General features: G+C 31.7%; 1 protein-coding gene across 5 annotated transcripts in view; it reads right to left on the minus strand.

Moving 5' to 3' along the window:
- Positions 1–22176, minus strand: part of Atf7ip (activating transcription factor 7 interacting protein) — a 107536-nt gene that overhangs the window by 68855 nt on the left and 16505 nt on the right. Inside the window, exon 1 of one of the 5 annotated variants that reach the window (XM_005331893.5) lies at positions 21064–21217. The exons of 3 other annotated variants lie outside the window; for them this stretch is intronic. The gene's annotated coding sequence lies outside the window, so the exon portion shown is untranslated. Of the gene's footprint in view, positions 1–1326; positions 1361–21063; positions 21218–22176 lie in introns of those variants that run through there. One more of the 5 variants, XM_013361379.4, reaches the window with a different exon arrangement.

Here is a 22176-nt window from a genome sequence, read left to right on the forward strand (position 1 = left end):
ATCTGAAATTGTTTTTAAAAGAATGGAAGAACTTCAGTTGTTGTTGTTAGTTTATTTTTAAACTAACCCTCTTTGCTGGGGCATACTTCCAACAGAGAAAAAAAAAAAACTAACAAGAAAACTACATGTTGATCCATACTTTTCAGGGAGTATACACTTCTAGACTAATAAGAGTATGTGTAATTTTACTTACTACAAAATGCAGTATATGTAAAATTGCACCAGCATCATTTTCTTAGGTGTTCATCTTAGATAATCCAGTTATTCATTTTGTCTTAAATGTGACATAAACATACTTGTTTTGCAGGATGGTAGTATGATGCATGAGACACCACACAACAGAATAAAACAAGTTTCAAAAAGAGGTACCGAGCATGACACAGGTGAACACTTTAAGTACAATTATTAATCATCTTTTACACATGGAAAATACAATTAACTATCTTTTACCAGAAGGATCAGAAAGTCTTCAGTGAAGAAGAAACATTGTCTTCCATTACAAACTGGTTGAGGTAAAAAACTGTACACTTTACATGTAATCAATGCTGATAAATTTTAAAATGAGGTATATTTCTTGAACTTTCTGGAGTTACATATAGCTTTGTTACATTTTATCAATATTTTCTTTATTCATATAACATATCTTGCCACTACTTAATATATTTGCCAATAAATTAAATGATTCTTTACAACTAATTACTAAAAAGGAACTTAATGTACTATTAAATGAAACACTTTGGTACTTTCCATCAGATATCTAATAAAAGACTAATGCATTTTATGCATCCAAATCTATGCTAGGATTCATACTAGCATATTGTTTCTATCCAAAGCTTTGATGTCAGAAAACATTCTAAACTAGCTGATATCATTGTGATATGCTTCTGAATTCATTCCATAAAAGTGTGAAAAAAAATGAAATAATTATTCTGATATTACAATAATGAAGGGGACACACGGGATACACTTATTAAATAATGACTGAAAGAATGATGCGCTATATACATATAACTGACACCTAAAATAATTCTTAAAGGAAAAAACCTATTCTTTGAGAAAGTACAGGTAGTAATCTAGAACATTTTAACAGACTTGTAAATGAACATGCTGGCATATTCACCTATAAAAAGTAGTAAAATATGCCCACTTACACACTGTCAAACAGAGGCAAAACATAGCACCATTAAATTAATAAAATCTGACACTCAAGCCATTTTTCAGCCTTACAAAGCCTGCTTAGTTTAAAAAATAAAATACTTCTTTAAAATAAATCTACGTTTGTTTATTGCTACATAATGATGAAAACCCTCTTTAAAATAAACATACCCCAAAAGGAGCCCCTTGCAGCCATCTTATCACTTCTCTCACAAAAACAGAAACTGAAATACAATTTGCATAGTCACTGTGGTTGGCTAATGAAAGCAGAGTCATGTAACCAATCAGGAAGCCAGAAACTGTGCTACCATAACAGGAGAAATTTTAAATCTGCCTGGCAACAGCCTAAAAATAGAAACAATATGCTAGTATGAATCCTAGCATAAATTTGAGTATAATAGCAAAACTACTAGCTAAAATTCTTTATTTTCTTGGGGAAAAATATGGGCCTTGATTTTATCATTCAACATATCATCTGACACCTTTTCACATTAGGTGCCAATTAAAAGAAAAATGAATGTTAAGGTAAATAAAGGGCCACTTCCAAATAACATGGTATTGCTTATATTACTTGTGTACTATGTGTGTATATGTCTGTGTGCACACATATACATTCATACATCATACTGAAGTGCTTCCCCCTCCCCCAAATAATGCAGCACTTGATCACAGTTAAAATTAATTCAAGGCTCTCTAAAAATCTCAAAATTTGAATAGGTACTATATATTTCTCTACTACTTTTTACTCCAATTATTTTGAAATCTTATTTGTAAAAAAAAAAAATTTAGCATTCATTAAAAGTACAAAGTTCAAATAACTCATCAATACAATAGACATGTGCCTTCAAAACAAACTTCTCCTAGCACACAGTAAACAAGGTGTCATACACACAGTAAATAGATTACTCCCAGTAAATAGATTACTATCAGTAAGGGAAGTAAATTATCTAACTGCTCATGTGAAGTAAAAGTTAAATTTCATGTGTGAACATATAACCTGTACAATACTGTTTCGGACTTTTCAATTATGCTTAGAGTAATTTTAAAGTTGATATGCTCAAAATTCTTATGTTATCCAGAAAACAGAATGTATGTCATCATTCTAACTTTTCAACCTAATAATGCTTAACATGCATGTTTCTGTGTATATTACAAATTTATTCTAGAGTAGATTTTAATCCCTAAAGATACTAAACAAATTTCAGTCTAGTGTAACAATTATGAAAATTATGAGCTATTAAAAGATGACCAAACCAAAAAAAAAAAAAGGAAGGGAAGAAATAAAAAGAGGAAACAAGAAAAGGACATTTAAAAAAAAAATCAAGACTTTAGATTAAATTTGAATGCTAATGAAACAAAAGGCTAAAGTACCATGTTCTAAGTTATATTTATTATCTCAAATCTTCCATCAATGAGTTTTTATGTGGTGGCAAATTTTTAAAATGTCTAGTTCACTGCTAAATGTGAAATGAATTTGTATATTTGCACTATGAAAGTTTAAACATTTAACGTGAAACTTATTACACAAAGGACTTATTTTAATCATGTATAAAGCTTGGAAAGAATACTTTTAAAGCACAAAGGAACACAGGACAGTTCTAAGCATCCAAAGTTCCATGAGCAATATATACCAATACTTTTTTTTACTATTTATTTTTTAGTTATAGGTAGACAATATCTTTATTTTATTTTTATGTGGTGCTGAGGATGGAACCCAGTGCCTCATGCATATTAGGCAAGCACTCTATCTCTGAGTCACAGCCTCAGCCCCCTAACTAACACTTTTTAATCTACATATTCAATAGTGGCTAGATTTTAAAATGAAGTTTCACCAAGCTTTTAAAAATAAATATTCTTGGGGCTGGGGCTGTAGTTCAGCGGTAAAGTGCTTGCCTCACATGTGTGAGGCACTGGGTTCGATCCTCAGCACCACATAAAAAATAAATAAAGATTCTATGTGTTCTTTTACAACTAAAAAAAAATATTTTTTTAAAAAAAATCTTATTTTAAACAATAGTGCACATGAAGAGTAGCTTGGCATTTCATTATTATTAACATTATGTTCAAGTACAAAAGATATCCAAAATCTAGATATAATTGTATCTTATAACATCTTAGGGGCATGGTATGGTGGCAAAGACCTGTAATCCCAGTGACTTGGGAAACTGAGGATCACAAATTCAAAGCCTGCTTCAGCAATTTAGGGAGTCCCTAAGCAACTTAGTAAGACCCTGTCTCAAAAAAATAAAAATAAAAAGGGCTGGGTTCGAATCCCCAGTGCAAAAATAAATAAAAATCTTAGGGCTGGGGGCATAACTCAGTGGTAGAGCATGCCCAAAATCCTTGTTAAATAACTAGCACCCCAATAGATAAAAAATAAATATTCCAAATGTATATGTACATAGATTTTGTTTACTTATCTGGCATAAACTATTGGCCTCATCCCAAAGGAAATCCGTTATTAATTAATCTATGAGTTACAATTAGTGGAAGAGTATTTCATTTAAGAAATTCTTTGATAATCCCAGATTATCAATATTTCATATTTTTCTTAGTATTGAAAGCAGTTATAATACATTTTTCAAATTTTTTACTTATATTGACCAGTTTATTCCAAGAAAACCAAAACAGCATAAAGTTTGTAGAAGATTATTCAAAATAGTCACAATGTGGGGGTAACTGAAGATTCAAGCAAATTTAGAACAATTAGCATAATAACTATAATGCCCAAGAAGTTTTAGACAGTTCCAGAAACTTCATCCTGGATCAAGTCATTAATCTAGTCACTGCTATTCCTAACCCTGCTAAAAACTCATAGAAACTTAAATAGCTGATGAAAATCAGATTATTCTCTAATCCCAGTTTCTATGTACAGAAGTCTAACTTTAGTAACAGCTATAACTAAATAATAAACCTTAAAAATTCCTCTTTGTACCAATTATTTTTCTCTTCCATAGAAAAGCAATATTGTCCATTTTCCTTACTTGTAGATGTAATTAAAATTATTTTTATCATAATTTTCTACCAATTCTACTTATAAATCTATACCTTTGTTCAAAAGGTACAGATTGTTTAAAAAAATTTTTTGATAGCAATATTTATACCAGGCATATAACAATGAACCAATAACTTCCCTGTAAACAAAAAAAAAAAATTTAATTCCCATTCTGAAATTTTCTATTAACAATGTATAAGAATAAAATCTATTGCATGCTGATTATGTTCCTTTGAACCTTAGTTTCATAGGTTGGGCTGTTAGAAGCTATTATCGAAAGTTGATATTCTAGGCACTGGGTGGGCTGGCCCATGCCTGTAATCCCAGAGGCTTGGGAGGCACAGGCAGGAGGACTGCGAGTTTTTGAACTGATGATGCTGATGCCAGCATCAGCAAAGGCAAGGCACTAAACAAGTCTCTAATAAAATACAAAACAGGGCTTCGATGTGGCTCAGTGGTCAAGTGTCCCTGAGTTCAATTCCTGATATCTTCAGCCCCACCAACCAAAAAAAAAAAAGTTTATATTTTTTTAAAATACAGAATTTCTCTATCCAATCTGAAACCTAAAAAAAACTGTAGTGATCGAACAAAAAAAGTTACTATACTTTGAACACTAAAATAATCTCTCTCTAATCATCATTAGATCGTCAATAAGCTTGTCCATTAAATGCATTAACTGGTATTCAGAAATACACTGAGACTTGTGCTATTCACTCTTAAATCTATACATGAGCTGTTTGTCTTACTGAATTCAGTTATAAATTTTTATTATAAATTATAGAATTCAGTTAAATTTTGAGTAAACTGATGAAATATGAGTGCAAAAGCAAAAAAACTAACAAACAAAAAAAAAACCTTCTATATATGCATCAGTAAGAGAGATCAATGCATACAGAAAAAACACATCCCCAAGTATGGGAGATATTAGGCAAATCATTTAACACCTCTAAAGTTTCCCACCCAAAACATGCGGAAATTAAACTAGAGACCTTAAAAGATCCTTCAAGCTTTGATTCTCTGTTAACATTTTAATAAATTGTACTCTAGAATATATTGCCCTTTAAGCAATGATAAAAAATAGGTTGGCTTTGTTCATTCACATACATGAACATTCATCAGGGTCATTATTTTAAGGATGATTTTAGGACTCTGTAAAGAAATGACAATTAAAAGTACAAAAGTACAGCTCGATATAAAATATTACTACATATAGATTTAAGTTTATATCTGGAACAGAATCAGGCAGTAATTACAGCGCATTAGGTATTTTTCTAGGTGTACAACCCTCAAAATTAGAAGTGCTCTAGTTTCCATGAACTGCCATGTCTCCATTATAGACTTTTAATTCTAATAATCAAAAACAGCCTTTCAAATGTGAAATTATAGACCTCTACAGAACCCTGACTTTCTGACAGGGTCTAAGATTTCTGAAAACTGACTCTGTATTAAAAATCACTCAAATTCAAATGGAAAGACAGAAAAAGGAGTAAGCCTTTCTTTTCAATCTCAATTTCAATTGCACTTCTGCTTATAACCCTATTTATAATTCAGTTATAGCCACAAGACTTCAGAAGCAGTTGCTAAGCAACAGCAGCATGCTCAGTTCAGGGCTATTGGAAACCTGGCTCTCTGCCAGATGAAAATATTTAAACTGAGTCTAGAGCCTCCAGAATTTAAAAAAGGAGAGGAAGAGGAGGAAGAGGAGGACAAAGAGAAAAGAACAGAGGAAAAGGAAAGGAAAGGGGTAAAGGAGAGAAAGCAAAACAACAATCAAGGACATGTGATGATAAATGTAATAAACCAAGTACTTAAATTAAGCTCTTCTCAAGGGTTCACAAATTCAGACCAAGGACCTCATTTTGGTAACTCCAAATACTTATTCTATTTTTCTTCAAAATTTTTACCAGCTTTTCTATGTTAAGATAAGGATTCTCAAGCCATTCTTCTGTAAACAAACAAAAAATATTTTTTGATACACCACATCACTGTTAACAGCATGCAGTCAAATTCAATAAATATATGCTGTACAAAAACAGTCCTTGGAAACAGTAGGATGGCACTCTGAAGGAACTGACTGCAATTTTAAGGCCTTTAAGGCTAACCTTAAGGTCTTTAAGGCTAAGAGACAAGAAATTACATTTTCCTAAAATTCCTTTATCCCTCCAGGCCTGGTTAAGATGAAATAACTTTTATATCCTAGACTGCACTATTTTTTCAATTTAAATACTTTTAATAATTTAAAATATAAGTATATTAGGAAATTTATTAACAACCTAAAATGGTTTCAAAAAATAACTGTTATTTCTCAACAAAAACTGAAAAGCACCCAGTATGTTTCAATATAAGTTAATTTTAAAAAATTAAACATTGAAAACATTTTTAAAAAGTAATATATATAATGGGAAAAAAATGTCCAAAATAGAGAAAAATCTTTTGAAAAATAAAGATTTTCAAACTTTATTTTGAAAATCAAAATAAAAAATGATTTGTCCTCTTAGATTTGACAGCATATGATAAAGCAATAATTACTATCACAATTCTAAAAGAGTACAACAGAATAATTATCCAAAAGATAAAAACAAGCAATAATAAATGTAACATATGACACAGAAAGCATCACAAATTAACAGAAAAGATAGGTTTTAAAATGAATGGTTGATTTTGAAGAACCAATAATTTAAAAAAATGCAAAAAAAAAAAGTAAAATGAATGGTTGAGAATGGATTCAAACAGTTGATATATGAAATGTAATAGCAAAATACGCTAGGGATTTAAAAAATGGAAAACTTTGAGGACTCAGAAGGTATTATAAGTAACCATAAATTTTGAGAAATACATAAGAAAAAGCAGCACAGTGATATAGGATTAGCATTCCATAATAAAAAAGAGTAAATAAAAAGGACAAATGATTCAGAAAAAGTTAACATAAAATAGGCAACTTTTAAACAAGTATATTCAATTTCACTAATAATCAGTGAGAAAAGAAAAATAGGTTTTTATAGTTCAGTTTGACAACCATATTGTTTAGCATTAATGTACATGAGTGGTGTAATACTATTAGCAGAAGAGTTAACCATCACAACGATTCTTAAATATATAAATAAACACAAACTGTGCGTCAACTCTGACAAAGCAAAGGTACTTAGAGATATGTATCTTAAGATATATTAAAAGTTTTTAAAAGGTGGTACATGCATGTAATCATAGGGGCTTGGGAGGCTGAGGCAGAAGGATTCCAAGTTCAAAGCCAGCCTCAGCAAAAGCAAGGCATTAAGTAACTCAGTAAGACCCTGTCTCTAAATAAAAATACAAAATAGGGCTGGGGATGTGGCTCAGTGGTGGAGTGCCCCTGAGTTCAATTCTCAATACCCCCTCCCCCCCCCAAAAAAAAACATTTAAAAAGGGAATGCCTAATAATAACAAAATGCACTTAATAACAAAAAATAGTTCGCTAAGAAAATAGTTTTAAAAAATACTAGTATACACTAAGGAGTTTAAAAGAATATGGTAGATCCTTCATAGGTGTGAAAAGATCTTTGTGAATGTATTAAGTGAACTAAAAAAGCACTGCAGAATTCTTTAGTAATAAATATGCAAACCCTTGGGCCAGACATACCTATGTAATACTGGCACCCATTCTTTCCGGGTTAGGTTACCTATCCAAGAAATATTTCCTTTCCTTGCCCCAGTATCCTCATCCATGAAACTGAGAATATAATAATGTCTAACCTTACAGAAATTTTAGGTGAATTAAATGAAACAATAAAAAGTTCTTTGATATCAAAAGCAGTCAGTTAACTGTTTTCCTGTTTTTATGCCATTACATTTTAAAACACACACACACACACACAGACACACACCCCTAAACTTGTATAAAGGCATGTAGGTGGTATTTTAAAAGTCTGGAAGAAATGCCAAATTAATTAAATCAGCTTACTTGGGGAGAAACAAGAAAATATTAACTTGGATTTAACTTGGATCTGATACACTACTGAATTTTTTTTTTGAAGAGAGAAAAGAGAGAGAGAGTGAGAGAATTTTTTAATATTTATTTTTTAGTTTTCGGTGGACACAACATCTTTATTTTATTTTTATGTAATGCGGAGGATCGAACCCAGCGACCCACGCATGCCAGGCGAGCACGTTACCGCTTGAGCAACATCCCCAGCCCACTACTGAATCTTCATATGAAAATATATTTGTATAATTTGTATTCGAATGATTAAGCTCCTCCTACTTTTTCTCTTCCATGTTAGTACTAAGAAAGGGCAGCAGTGACATTTATGACTGTGGTTAGAAAGTGACAGAGACACTAAACCCCAGAGGAGATAAGGAAGTCATCTTTCAAAAGAAATTACAGAGCTGGGGGTATAACTCAGTGATAGAATGTTTGCCTAGCATGCATAGGGCCCAAGATTGAATCCCTAGCACCTGCAATTTTTTTTTTTAAATAAACAAAAAGACAAACTATCCCATGTGGAGCAAGTAACACTTCCCCAACCTTTACAGTCACCTGAGTAATCAAGCATCTACCCAAAGTAAAAAGGAACATCTTAAATACACAGAGAGAATAAAAAATATAAAGACCAGGAGCCAAACCTTACAAAATCAACAAACTAACAAAAATCTAGCTAATCAGTAACAGAATCAACACAGTATACTTTAAAATAGTATATCAAAACATCCTCAGGGTATATAAGATATTACTTAATTCATAAGAACAAGCAATAGGAAATCAATCTGAAACCTCAGAAATTCAAAATACAAGCTGCATGAACATAGCTGAAGTGACCTTGTTGATTAATACAAGATGATCAACTAGGAAAAGAAAAAGTAAAGAAAAACAATAAAGCTAAGATATACTGGGGGAGGTGCATTCAGAAGCAACAATTTTCAATGAAGATTTTTAAAAAACAAAAAGGTGGAAAGAAAGAAAATAAGAAAAAATTCATAGAGCTGAAGAAATGTACACATTTTTCAATAATTAAGGCCCTACTAAATATCAAAAGACTAAATTAAAACAAGATAAAATTTTTAATATCTAGATATTTGTGATAAGATTTCAGAAAACCAAGTGAGAAATATTAAAAATTTAGAGTAATAAAAAAAAATCACTGAACTACAAAGAAATAAAAATTAAACTGACATCAGACTTGTCATCATCAATACTAATATTGAAAGAAACAATACCCTCAAAGTTCAGGGTAAAAGTTATTTTCATCCTGGAATTCTTTACCGCCAGGCAAAGTATCAATCAGAAAGAGACAGAAATAAAGATATTACTTCTAAGCAAGGAAATGAGAAAACAGCTGGGCCTGGTAGCACCTATAATCCCAGCAGCTCTGGATGCTGAGGCAGGAGGATCACAAGTTCAAAGCCAGACTCTGTTACTTAGCAAGGCCCTAAGCAACTCACAGAGACCCTGTCTCAAAATAAAATATAAAAAGGACTAGAGATGTGGTTCAGTGGTTAATTGTCTCTGGTTCATTACAGGTACAAGACAGCAACGGATCCTTAAAAAAAAAAAAAAAAAACTCAGATGAGACAATCAGCAGTGCTCAAAAAATGGGCAACCTGAAATAACTGAGGATTCATCACCTTAAAAATAAATATTCTGAACTAAAATCATAGATAATTACAACATGGGAGCTAGCAGATTTAGGGGTTGCAGAATATGGCAGAAATAAAGAAAACTATTAATTGGGGGAAATCTAGCTAGGTTTCAAGCTGCTTAAATGATAAAAAATATCATTAGGTAGTTAGTATATACAGGACACAAAACTTACAATAACGCACCATAGAAAAGCTAAAAATTGAAGGATAAAAAATGATACACTTGGTAAATACTAACCACCACAAAAGATAAGCAGACATATATAACCTATGTAACATATGTAATAGGTTCACAACATATAAAAAAAAGAACAACCTGAAAATCAAATCGAGTATTGAGAAAAAAAAAATCATGTCCTACTGATAAAAGATATGTCACTAGAAATGTGTATTTTTGATGTACCTAAATAACATCATTTCAAATCATGTAAAGTAGAAACAGTTCTAAAAGTTCAGAAAGAAACTAATAAATCCACAAGCAGAGTTATACATACCTCTTTCTAAAATCTACAAATGAACAAAATAAAAGCAATAAGAATGCATTTCCTAATTAACATGTTAGAATACCCAATAAACCCAAATTTAAACTTCTCACAAATACATCCAATAAATATCAATATTGATCCTGCAAGTGGTAACAAGGAAATCCTAATAAATTCAAAGGCAAATAAAACAAATCACACAAGGCCATATTCTTTGGCTAAAATATAATAAAGTTAGATATACTAACAAGATGAGAGGGAAATTTTCTCCGTATAAATTAAGAAAAAATTGAGGAAATCAGTGGAAAAATAAATCACTAACAATATAACCTAAGAAACTCAACTAAAATGATATTCATATGAAGACTGACAGTCATATTTTCACATGCTAATTAAAAACACACCAACTCAAAACCACTAGTCAAGGCAGAAAGATATAATACCAAAGCAAGAATTTAAAATAAAAGCAAAATTATGATAGAAAAACTCAAAAAACTAGTCAGTAGCCAATGAAACCAATGCCAGTTCTTTGAAAAGACTATTATAAAGGGGTAAATATAGCAAAGAAGATCCAGAGAAAGCATAATGAACATAATAAACAATACTAGAAATCATGAAAGAAACCAGGAGTGGTGTTGCAAACCCATAATCTCAGTGTTGTGGAGGCTGAAGCAGGAGGATTGCAAGTTTGAGGCCAAGCTCAGCAACTTAAGAGACACTGTCTCAAAATAAAAAGAATTTTTTTAAAAGAGACATAAAGACAACTACTTGGCTTAAATATTCAAATATAAAAGACTAAGGAGTTTTTAACTTACTGTACAAAAAAATTCAACAGTGGTTGCCAAAATTACTACTACAAAGTTAAAATTGCAGAATAGAAGTATACAGTCAAGGAGAAGGGGGAGGGGGACATTTTTCGAGTACTGTTTGGATCACAGAGACTTTTAATAATTGAAAGTAAACAAGAGGATGATCATTCATCAAGAATGATCCTGAACAACATGTTTGAAGAACAGCTGGAATAAGAGAAGGATATTTAGCACAGAAAACACAAGGAAATTTTCATGGCTTCAGAGGTAGACAGAGACAGAAAGCAGATGGGCATTGGGAGTAAAGGCAAAAAGCAACTTTGTCTCAAAAATGTTAATTTATCAGATGTCCAAGAAAAAGAAGGAATTGCCTTTTGAATCAGAGATGCTTCCTTCTTGTCATTAAAAATGCTAAAGCCAATAACTAGATAACTTACCTGTCAGAAATATTAAACAGTAGATTTCTGTGCAAAGTGTAATTCTGGTTCATTTTACTTCAAAGATTTTGTGATTCTACATTGCTTACTACATGAATTTAATTGCCTAAGAGGAACACAAGAAGTAAAAACTCATACTTTTATCCCCCAGATTTTGGATTGCTTACACTCAATTTGAATACTATCAAAAATTATAGCACTCTTATTCTCATGACTTTTATCTTTTCTTCCATGCTTCCTTTTAGGTTTGTCTATTCAGAATACTCCTAGAGCTTATTCCCCTTATTTTTCTTTGCTTATGAGCCCCTATTATAACAGCATTCAATAAATGCCTCTATTTTCATTTAACAATTCCCCTTTTCTATTTCTCTCTAAAAACAAGGCAGTTGTAATGTTTTGAACAATCAATAAAAAAAAAAGGAAAAAAAAATAAATAAATAAAAACAAGGCAGTCCATCTCAAACACCTTCCCAGACCAACATTCTTCCAAATTATGGTTCTAGAGAAGTTTGAAAACATTTCCCAACTGTTTCAGATGTGGGATGTCCTCCACACCAAGAAGAATGACCTTCCCATCCAATCTAAACACAGTAATCTAAATGGGTATCTTTCTATTATCATCATTTTGTCAATCATAATGAAACTGTTATATTAAGATGAAACACACACACCAAAAAAAAAAACCCATAAATTTCTATGTTTTTTTAAAACCTTTAATAGACTACATATTATTTTTTTTAACTCTAGGCAAAAATGTCAAAAGGCAACAGGTTCATGCCCCTGGAACGTGTGACTTCTATCATAGCAGACCTCTAGATTTAAGTGCACTACCACACAGTAGTAAATGACCAGTTACCTTTCAGAAGTTAAAGAAATAAAGTCCCACCTAAAACTAACATTAATTTAAGATTGTAGAAAGAGCCTGTTGTTTAACTTCTAGAGAAGAGGCAAAGAGTAGACAGAACTGCTTAATATAATTCCTTTCTTCCACTTCTCTAAGCTAACCTCATTTCCGCTTTCCACTTTATCCTTACGCCCATTCCCCCCAAATAATTATATGAGAAATATTTTATCAGTAGCCATACTAATATTATCAGACATACATATTTACATTTCTTGATAAAATATACCTTCATATCTTTATAGTAATGGCAACATAGTCTTTGTTTTATATAGTTAATTTAAAATAGGATTTCGTTTTTCTGTATACAATACTTAAGGCAAACCAAAAACAAAAACAAACACCTGTGTACTCTTTACCCAGCTTAAGAATAAAATATTTGATTCAATGGAATTTCTAATTAATACTATTATTTTAGTTTTAGATTCTTACATTCACTTTGTTAAAACTGTGATAAATTTAAATATATGGAAGTGGAATAAAGGTCAAACTGAAGAACTTGTTATATTTTTATAATACATATTATCTAATGCATGTCAATGAGCCAAATGTGAAAGCATAAGCAGCCTTATTTGTAAGGGTAAATTCCAAGTGGTAAATTTACACTAAAATTCTAATTAAGTAATGTTACAAAATGTCATCTCTCTGCATGTACCAGTTGGTGTCAGTGCAACTGAGAACATAGTAACAGACTATAATAAAAAGAGATCTAAAACTGATTCATATGTAATATGAACATACTATATATAAGAGTAATGTTCATATGTGAAACCCACTGTTAGTTCATTTCAATTCAAATTGAAATGAGAAAATTTTGAAAAGAGGAAAATAACATTTTTTAAAGACCAAATCCAAATTTGACACTCAAAATTTCCTGAAATATTAACATTAAACAATCTACCAATCCTGTTACTACTAAAACTAAAAACAAACAAAATCCTTCCCAATGGTGAGAGAAAGATGCAAGCTTGGGGGAGGAAGATTAGGGGAATGTCACAGAAAAAGGACCTGAATCTCTTACCTGTGGGCAGCTTGATACTGGGAAAAGAACTTCCTCTTCTGTAAATCACTGCTACTTAGTTCATTTGTATTAATATTACAATCTAATGCAGACTTCTAGGTCAGCCTTGTTGAGTCTAAATTTTCTTGTTTGATTCATATTCATGAAAAAACAGGAATACAGTAGGTTGGCTACATATTAAAATTCCTTTCAAATAGTGGTTCACATCTGTTATGTAGTTTGTGCAGCAAACATCCCATTAACCACAAAAGCCAAAAACGTCATTCAACATGTCAATGAAGCTCACAGAACAAACAAAGTATATCTTCAAAATGACTATTTCAAGTGAAAATGCCCAGAATCAGAATTCTTTGTACTGCTTTCTATGCTGTCAACTATTGAGTCTGCAGCAACTGTGTGCAGTTAAGTACCTCCCACATATTACCCAATAGTATCAATAGGCATAAACCTATAAAAGCAGAACTAAAAGCTTAAAAGGCTTATAGCTTCTCACTACTTCACATATTTACTGTCAATTGTGAAGGTCTCACTCTGTTATTCTAATGCAACAACTCTGTTCTTCCAGTCCAAAAGGCTAAATTCTTATACATTCCAAACAGAAAATCCATGACACATATTATTTGCTGCCCTAGCACAGCCAGACTGCAGTTACAGCTAGCTGGCGCCAGTAAGAACAATTTACATAAAGCAGTCCTCATTTTAAGCCCAAACTAAAGGAGAGTACTGCTGTGTAAACCCTCCCCATTTGTTCCCCAACAGGCCCTAACTGGTTCTAGAATATATCTGGCATCTATTTACTAATATAATTCAAATCCAGGTAATAAAAGAACACCAACTTACACTTCTTGTATAACTGAAATTACATCCCCATCACATGAAAAATATTTTAACCCCCCCAGATATTATTAAAAAGTCTTAGCTTACCAAAGCTAAGTAACCAGACTACTAATTACTTAAAATTCAATGGTTGCTATTTTTAACAATCATTGAAAGTATAAGTTACAATTTACATTACCAAAAATGTATCCTTGTTCCATACTCTACAACCACTTTTCAAATCTCATTAATTTATCAATTAAATAGTAAATATCATTTAATAATTTGCTATAAGAACCATATTGTATAATGGTGCCCAAACACATCTTCAGGTACCACTGTTATGATGTTAAATAATCCAACACATTTGCCACTAATTAATATTATTAAAGCATGTGCTCAGTATAAAAACCCAGGCATGTCAAATACAAATATCCTCATAAGAACATATTTTGCAGGGCCACATTTTTTTAAAAAACTGTTATCACTGATGTACCATTTTTACTGCCCAGATTTAACCGGACAAGAGTTGAGTTATTATCTATGGAGATCCTTTGTTGAAAAAAAATATATGTATAGTTACTTTATGATTTACTATTATGTAATTTTATATCTCCACTTCTATTTTTCAACTTATTTTGTTAAGAGTATAGATACCTTAAAGTTTATTTTCAAATAACAATCCAGAAACTAGTTTAGTGGCACATCTGAAAGGATAATAAAATGAAAAATTACTTAAAATGCTACTTAGGGGTTATCCAAAATATTTTATTATTTTAATCTTATTTTTAGCTGTCTTAAAACACACTTAAGTTACCCATACTGCATAATAAACATAATGAGGTAAATTTCCTATAATAATCATATGACCTAGGTAATCTACAAATAAGAAATGATTTCCTAAAACAACTATATTCTCTTCGCAGAATCTGTACCCCACCAGCAACAGATTTAGTGATGTAAACATACGATGATATAATTTCATATGGTATAAACCATACAATTAATACTTGGTGGGCGGTAAGGTAATATAACAAGAGCTAAGTACCATATATTGATCATAAAACCTCAGAGTTGGAAAAGATCTTAGAAATTATCTAGGTACTGTATTCCTTCCTAGTTTTTGAAGTATTGTAGTATTCCTTCCTAGTTTTAGTTTTTTAGATGCTTCCTCTTTTTTTTCTACTTGTATATGCATCCAACTTTTAAGCAGAAGTACTTAAAATTCAAAAGTCCTGAAATCATTTTTTTCAGAATAAAATACAATAAATAACAAGCATTTAAACATTATTTTTAAAGTCAAATACACTAATTACCTGACGTGAATTAATTAATCAAAAGAAGCAAAATCTCTGCAAACTGCTTATAAAAATATCAAAAATAGAAGTTGTTGATCTAGCTCACAGCTTCTCAAATTAATAACTGCAAAGGACTGGTATCTTCTAATTCATAACAGACCAATGTTTTATAAAATAAAATCAAAATGAGTTATTTGAAAAATAAAATTAAAAAGGCAAAAATATGAGCCTCTATTTTATTATTGTTTGATGCAACTGACATAAAATTAGTTATCATATTTGATATTAAAATTCAATTTCCACTCATATGTCATGGAAGCCCAGAAACAAACAATTCTTCAACTAAGTGCAGACCACATTCATAATCCCTCAGTATTTGTCAACTTGTCCAGTATTTTCTGTGTCTTCCCCACTCCTCCCAAAAAATGTTTTGGATATAAGGGCAGGAATCTTGTATACCAAGCATCAAGACAATTTGTTGAGTCACTTGATCACAATTCACTTTGTTTTTATAAAACTCTACCATGATGCCTTATCCCAAATAAGAATTTTTGTTTTGTCCCATTTAGGCTCTTTAAAAGTCTACACTGTGAGATTTTAAACACCTTGATCTCTAGCATTTTTACTATAAATCAGCCATACTCTTTAACAAAGCCCTCACCTCTAAAGATCTTTTTCTAAAGTACCTAGTAACTCAGACTTCACTCTAAATCCATTCTTCCTAAAATAATGATTGGGAAAATAAAATTCTGTGCTAAAGGTAACCCTGTGAAACAAAAACAACCAATATTTAACTCATGCTTATTTTGTGTCAGACTCTGCACCAGGTGCTTTACATTTGTTATCCTCTTTTAAATCCCAATATAAACTCCGTATGATAAAATTATTCCCATTTTTAAAATAAGAAAAACCGAGATTCTGAAAATAAGTAACTTGCCTCATCCCATAAAAATACCAGACATATGGAACACGTACTACAAATAGGTATGGAATCTAAGCAGTATGTACACATTTTTCATTTAATCTTTAACTATCCAATGGAAGCACATGGATTCACTCTGAATCTAACTGTTGAGTTGGTGTAGAAAGAGGTTAAGTAATTTATCCCAAACTATACAATTAATAGCAGCACCAGACCAGGAATAATCTTTCTAGACTTCCATATTAATGCAATCCACCACACATGCCTCAGTTCCTTCTATATCCAGCAAAAGGAAAGCACCAGTCAGATATAAGATTTCTACTGGCAGCTGAATCCAGCTTATTTCAGAAAGGAAAAACAGACACCCTCAGACAAATGCAGAAGTAACTCCTCAGACATCTTCATGGTGTTAAACTCCCTCTTTCATTGCCTAGATTCACCAGGCAATACTGTTTGCACCATTTCGATATGCCTATGTTCATGACTAATAACAGACTGCCACAAATCACCAACAGAGGATACTTGGTGAAAGTTCTAAAATGAATGTTTAAAAAAAAACACACTTATCTGAATATATGTTAGTGTCTTTCTCCCCAAATCACTCTATTTTGGGAGTGTGAGTAGTAGCAAAGCAGGGATTCCACATTTCCTATGCAGTTAACCATATTTTCAATTTTTATGAAAGTTTTACCTTTAAATGCAAAGCTATTTTTCGAAAAGGAATAATGTTGTTTTGTTTTGTTTTTAGCACTTGCTTAGCATTACCAACATCCTGGTATTTTACGAATGTTAAGAAGTTGGCTTTCACTCTGGAAAAGACAGAATTCAAATTTAAGACCAATATTATAAACTATCATCTTTTGTGCAACAAAGATAATCTTCACAGTGTTGATGTGGTTTATCACGCGGTTTATCTAGTTAAGAAACATCCTACTAGGAAACATTTGCAGTTAAGAAAATTTTCTTAACCCTTATTCATTATTTTGTCTAAATTTCTTAGCTCAATCAGTTGGGGAGGAGGCACAAAAAACACCTTTTATAAAATGTTATTTTATTGACCTAATTCAAAAAACTGCATATCTAAAAGACAGTTTAACTTTTTCTTATTTGGTATCATTATTAAGAACACCAACTTGATAGACAGTGATATCTCTAATACAGTGATAATCCACACACATTAAGACCTCAGACAATCTGTTTCTAATGAGCATTCTTCAATCCCTTCATTTTCAACTGATTGTCACTTTTTGTGGATATTCTTCATCTGGTCCCATTGTACTCAATATAAAAATTATAACAAAGTGAAAAGTTAACAAATGTGCCCTATCTTCTAGAGAATGAACTAATTTTTACTTGTGCTAGAACTCTCCTACCAGTTTACTTTGTTCCACATTAGATATATTTTAGAAAGTTAAGGCTGCCAATACTTCATTAAATAAACAGTATGGGGATTTAAGATGACCAACCTACAGAGACCTGGTAAATAATGTGAATCAGCTAAAAAGGACTACATGTGAGCAAGAATATGAAGGAGACAGTATCTACTCAAGTTAGATTACTGTTCTTAAACAGAAATGCATGCCTAACATTGACCTAACTTTTCAAAAAGTAAGACATCTTGATTTTCTTCTGAAATTTAACTTTAAATGTCAACAACTGGAAAAACACAGGAATGGCTAAAAGACAAAAAATAAATAAATAAATAAGTCTGGTGGCTGCCAGTTTGTGTTCACTGAAAGAGAATGTTATTGTTCTTAAAAGGACTCTTATTTATACTGAAACAGGAAAAACTAGGTCCTGAGTTCAAGTCATCTTTTCAGAGAATTCATTTTCTTGCACTATGTTTGGAGGATTCACCCAGACCAGAACTGAAACATTGCTCCTACTACTCTTAATTCTATAATGCCAACTTTTTATATTGACTTTACTTAATAAATATATGTCATTACCCACACACAGCAAAAGATGGCTGGATAATTTATTTAACAGAGTAGTACAAACATAAATATATAACACTACAAAGTGGACATACTGAATGTTAGCTAGCAACTTCTTACTTCTGAGCATGAGTTATATGAAAATTTTCCACACTTTTTCAAAATACTCCGATCTAGTGACACTTGATAAAGTAAAGGACATCTGAGCAACAAACTGAAAGCAAGCAAAACTTACTGGCAAAATGAGAATGTCTGATATACATAGATTATTTCATGGTACTATTTAGAAATATGAAAACTGATTCTCAGCATATGGTTGCCAAACAGGAATTTTTACCCATTTTGTAGATGAAGAAACAAGAATCAGAAAATGGAATGAGCTGGTCAATATCAGAAACCAGTAGTCAAAATGTGATTCAAATTCAGGTTTGAACTCTTGGTCAGTGTGTTTTCCAACACTCCCACATTTCCCTTAAAAAATTTATGTTAATGAAACGGCTTATAAAAAGAAGATAAACAAAAGGGACAAAAAAAAGGTGACAATAAACAATCCCAATTATCCAGCTCTCAGATATATTATGCCCTCAATTGTCCAACATAATAACTAACCTGTAATTAAGCATAGAAAATTTGAAAACTGCCCCCAACCCCAAAGTAATCACAGTGAAATATAGTTTATATTTATAGTTGCAAAAATACAACACAGCAGTGAAAGCATTAGCAATAATACCCTATATAACCACAGAGTGCTAGTGTTTCCCCAAGTACAAGTAATAATCTTATGAAAGGTGGGAGCAAATTTTATAGTCAGCAATAGAAGGCAAAAGAAGTGGATCACTAAAATTTCCCTATGTCCCACTCTGAAAACTAACATAAATTGCTCTGTAATTTTAGCTCAGTCAGAGTTTCTCCAGCATTAGAGAATACCAAACCAAGAAGGTCACTTGCATTATGTAATTTTTAAAATATACATATTTTAAATACTAAAATTTATTTTCCCTTCCCTCCACCTCTGCAACTAAGACAGTAAGCTATTGATACTATAAGCATGAAAATGAAAGTGATTAAGGTCACAGAATATTTATGTTTCAAACACACTACAGGGCAAGACTTTACTGAAAGAATGAACAGGCTACCTTACATATATTGAATTTTTTATTCTTAGTTTTCTCTAACAATTAAAAAAACTAACAAGTAACAATAAAAAAAAAAACACAAGTTTGTGATAAGGCAGCAACCTTAACCTATTAAGTCTTATAAATATAGTCTTATAGTCTACCTTCATGAAAATCAAAACAGAACATAGATAGTCTGATTTTCAAACTGAATTTCCACAGTGAATTACTAATAAACGAGTTAAATGGAACTATCAATGTTATAATTATCATATATGATCTAATTTGAAGTGTTTTCATAACTGTGTAACTATCTTCATTTTATTCAATATACTTATGATGTTACAAATTTATACAATAAAAGAAAAGTACAACAAGAAAATATCACATTAACCCTTTTTTATTTATTGGGGTCCTCTGTAAGAACTTAATTTGCAAAATGTTGTTTTTAGAAAGTTGCTCTATCTTGAAAGTTCAGACTTACTGTTCTATGTCATATTAGTCAGGGATATATTCATAATAATCCACTGACAATGTCACAGGAGAATACTATACTATTTGAATTAACAGAAAAAATCTAGTAAATACTGTGATTTAAGCACTGCTTAAAGTATAAATGTTCTGCTATATGAAATATTACATGATAAGAATTTCGTTCTCCCACCTTTTTGGGTAACCACAGCGCCTTGGAGTAAGTATCTCAATAAACGGTTCTACTTCAGAACAATACTGAGAATGCTTTCTGAAACTTCTGAAACCACATTTACAAAATTATAGTACTTTTAAATAGGCATAATATCATCAGTTAATTAAAACAATTATTTACTCCAGCTATAATGGCATTAAAATACACTACACATAAAGTAAAAAGGTATCCAGGCTTAGAATTCTAAATCTAAATCTAAATTCTTAAATTCTAAATCTGAATCTAAATGTCAATTAAATCAAAAAGTACTATGAAGAAAAAAGTGAAGCACTATTAAGAATGTGAAGAGAGTTGGATCTCAGAGGAGACAGTATGATAAGAAAGATTTGGGACCCATAATGAAGTTTTTTCAAAACGATTTAAGAGTATTAAAATATTTTTCTAAGATTTATATAGAGAATAACCATTCTTCCTGAAAGCTTCCAAGCAATAACCCCCACATACACAGGGAAAAAAAAAAAAAAAGAGCAGAAAAGTTATACCCTTTGCATGGTTTATTTAGACTTCTGTTTTTTAAAAACCTGTTCAGATAATATATTGTTTCAATTTCTACAAATAAATATCAAGCTAACCAAAATATCCAATATAGAAGAATTAAGTTAATCAGGCCAAAAAAGCACTACTATGGTAATTAAATGTTCTGACAATGACAGAATATAAAATTGTAGGAAATTACAGGAATTTAACCTTTGACCTCACCATCCTATGTAATGTTTCCATAATATAGGCTTATAGTTCTAGTAAACATTTCAACTTTTTAGCAAGCAAGCTGTAAGTTTGCCTTCCTATATAAATTCATTTAAATTCAAATGATTTTTAATTAGACTGTTTAAAGAAAAGAGTAATTGGTTCTTACCTCTGGTCCTGATGTATGTGACAAGTCTCCTCACTGACATACTTGCTGCCTAAGCAGCTACAAAGACTAGGTTAGCAGCCATTTTGAGACAGCTGCACAGTCTCAGTTGCACAAAAGTGTAATTAAGATGGCTGCAATGTGCACTCAAGAACTCACAGTGAAAACCCAGCTATGTATCAAACAAAGCCCCTCCCACTTTGTCAGTCTGCAGGAAACTGAACACACACAACAGGCAATGCATATACTGCAACAAACAATGCAGCTACTCAGGACACAGAAAATGAAAACAGAGGCAGCAAGCCAGGTTTGTAACATACTGTCTGTGAATCCGGGCTTGCAACACAGACTTTGTGCACATCCAGATCCCAAACAACCTGAAGTCCATGCCACATATTAGCAGTTACAGAGATAGAGCCAAATCACACAGAGCAAACATCAGGGAATTCGCCTGAAAGAAAGCCTCCATTTCAGTCCAGAAAAAAAAAAAAAAAAAAGTCAAACCCTGCTCAAGGCCCCCCACCTTTAAAAAAAAAAAAATATTTTATGTTCTTTAATCATAAAGAGTTTCAATTTTATAATTTCTGAAAAATCAAGTTCTTTAAACCCTAATAATCACTTGATCAAGTTAATTTCAATTTATAGAAAGCAAATTAAAAAGATTTCTCCACAGAATCTAAAGCCTCAAGTGCTCAAATCCAGCAGAATGGCTAGATCTTACGATCAAATTTTTGAAATCTTGTCAATAGAGTCTTTAGAACTAAGATGGAAACAAAAGTTTACTTTGAATAATGTACCATAAGAATAAAAATGTCTTCTCTTTGGTAGTCTAGATGATCATAAATATATCCCCAGGTTAAGTGTTTGGTCCCAAGGCAAATTATATTTCATGCCCTGCCACAGACCTCCCAACATTTTAATGCTAGGGAAAAGCAAACAGAATATAGACACTAAGAAGAAAAAACAGGGAGCACAAAAGGGTAAAAGCCAGTCTGAATGTGAGAACATTAACAGGCAAATTTGAAAGCGTCCTCAAAATTGTGGCTTGGCAGTAACACAGCCATCAAGAAAAGGCCAAATTCACTGAAAAGAACCTGTTTGTTTGACAGTTCCCAT

The sequence above is a fragment of the Ictidomys tridecemlineatus genome, chromosome 6 (assembly GCF_052094955.1).
Source record: "Ictidomys tridecemlineatus isolate mIctTri1 chromosome 6, mIctTri1.hap1, whole genome shotgun sequence".
Taxonomy (NCBI): domain Eukaryota; kingdom Metazoa; phylum Chordata; class Mammalia; order Rodentia; family Sciuridae; genus Ictidomys; species Ictidomys tridecemlineatus.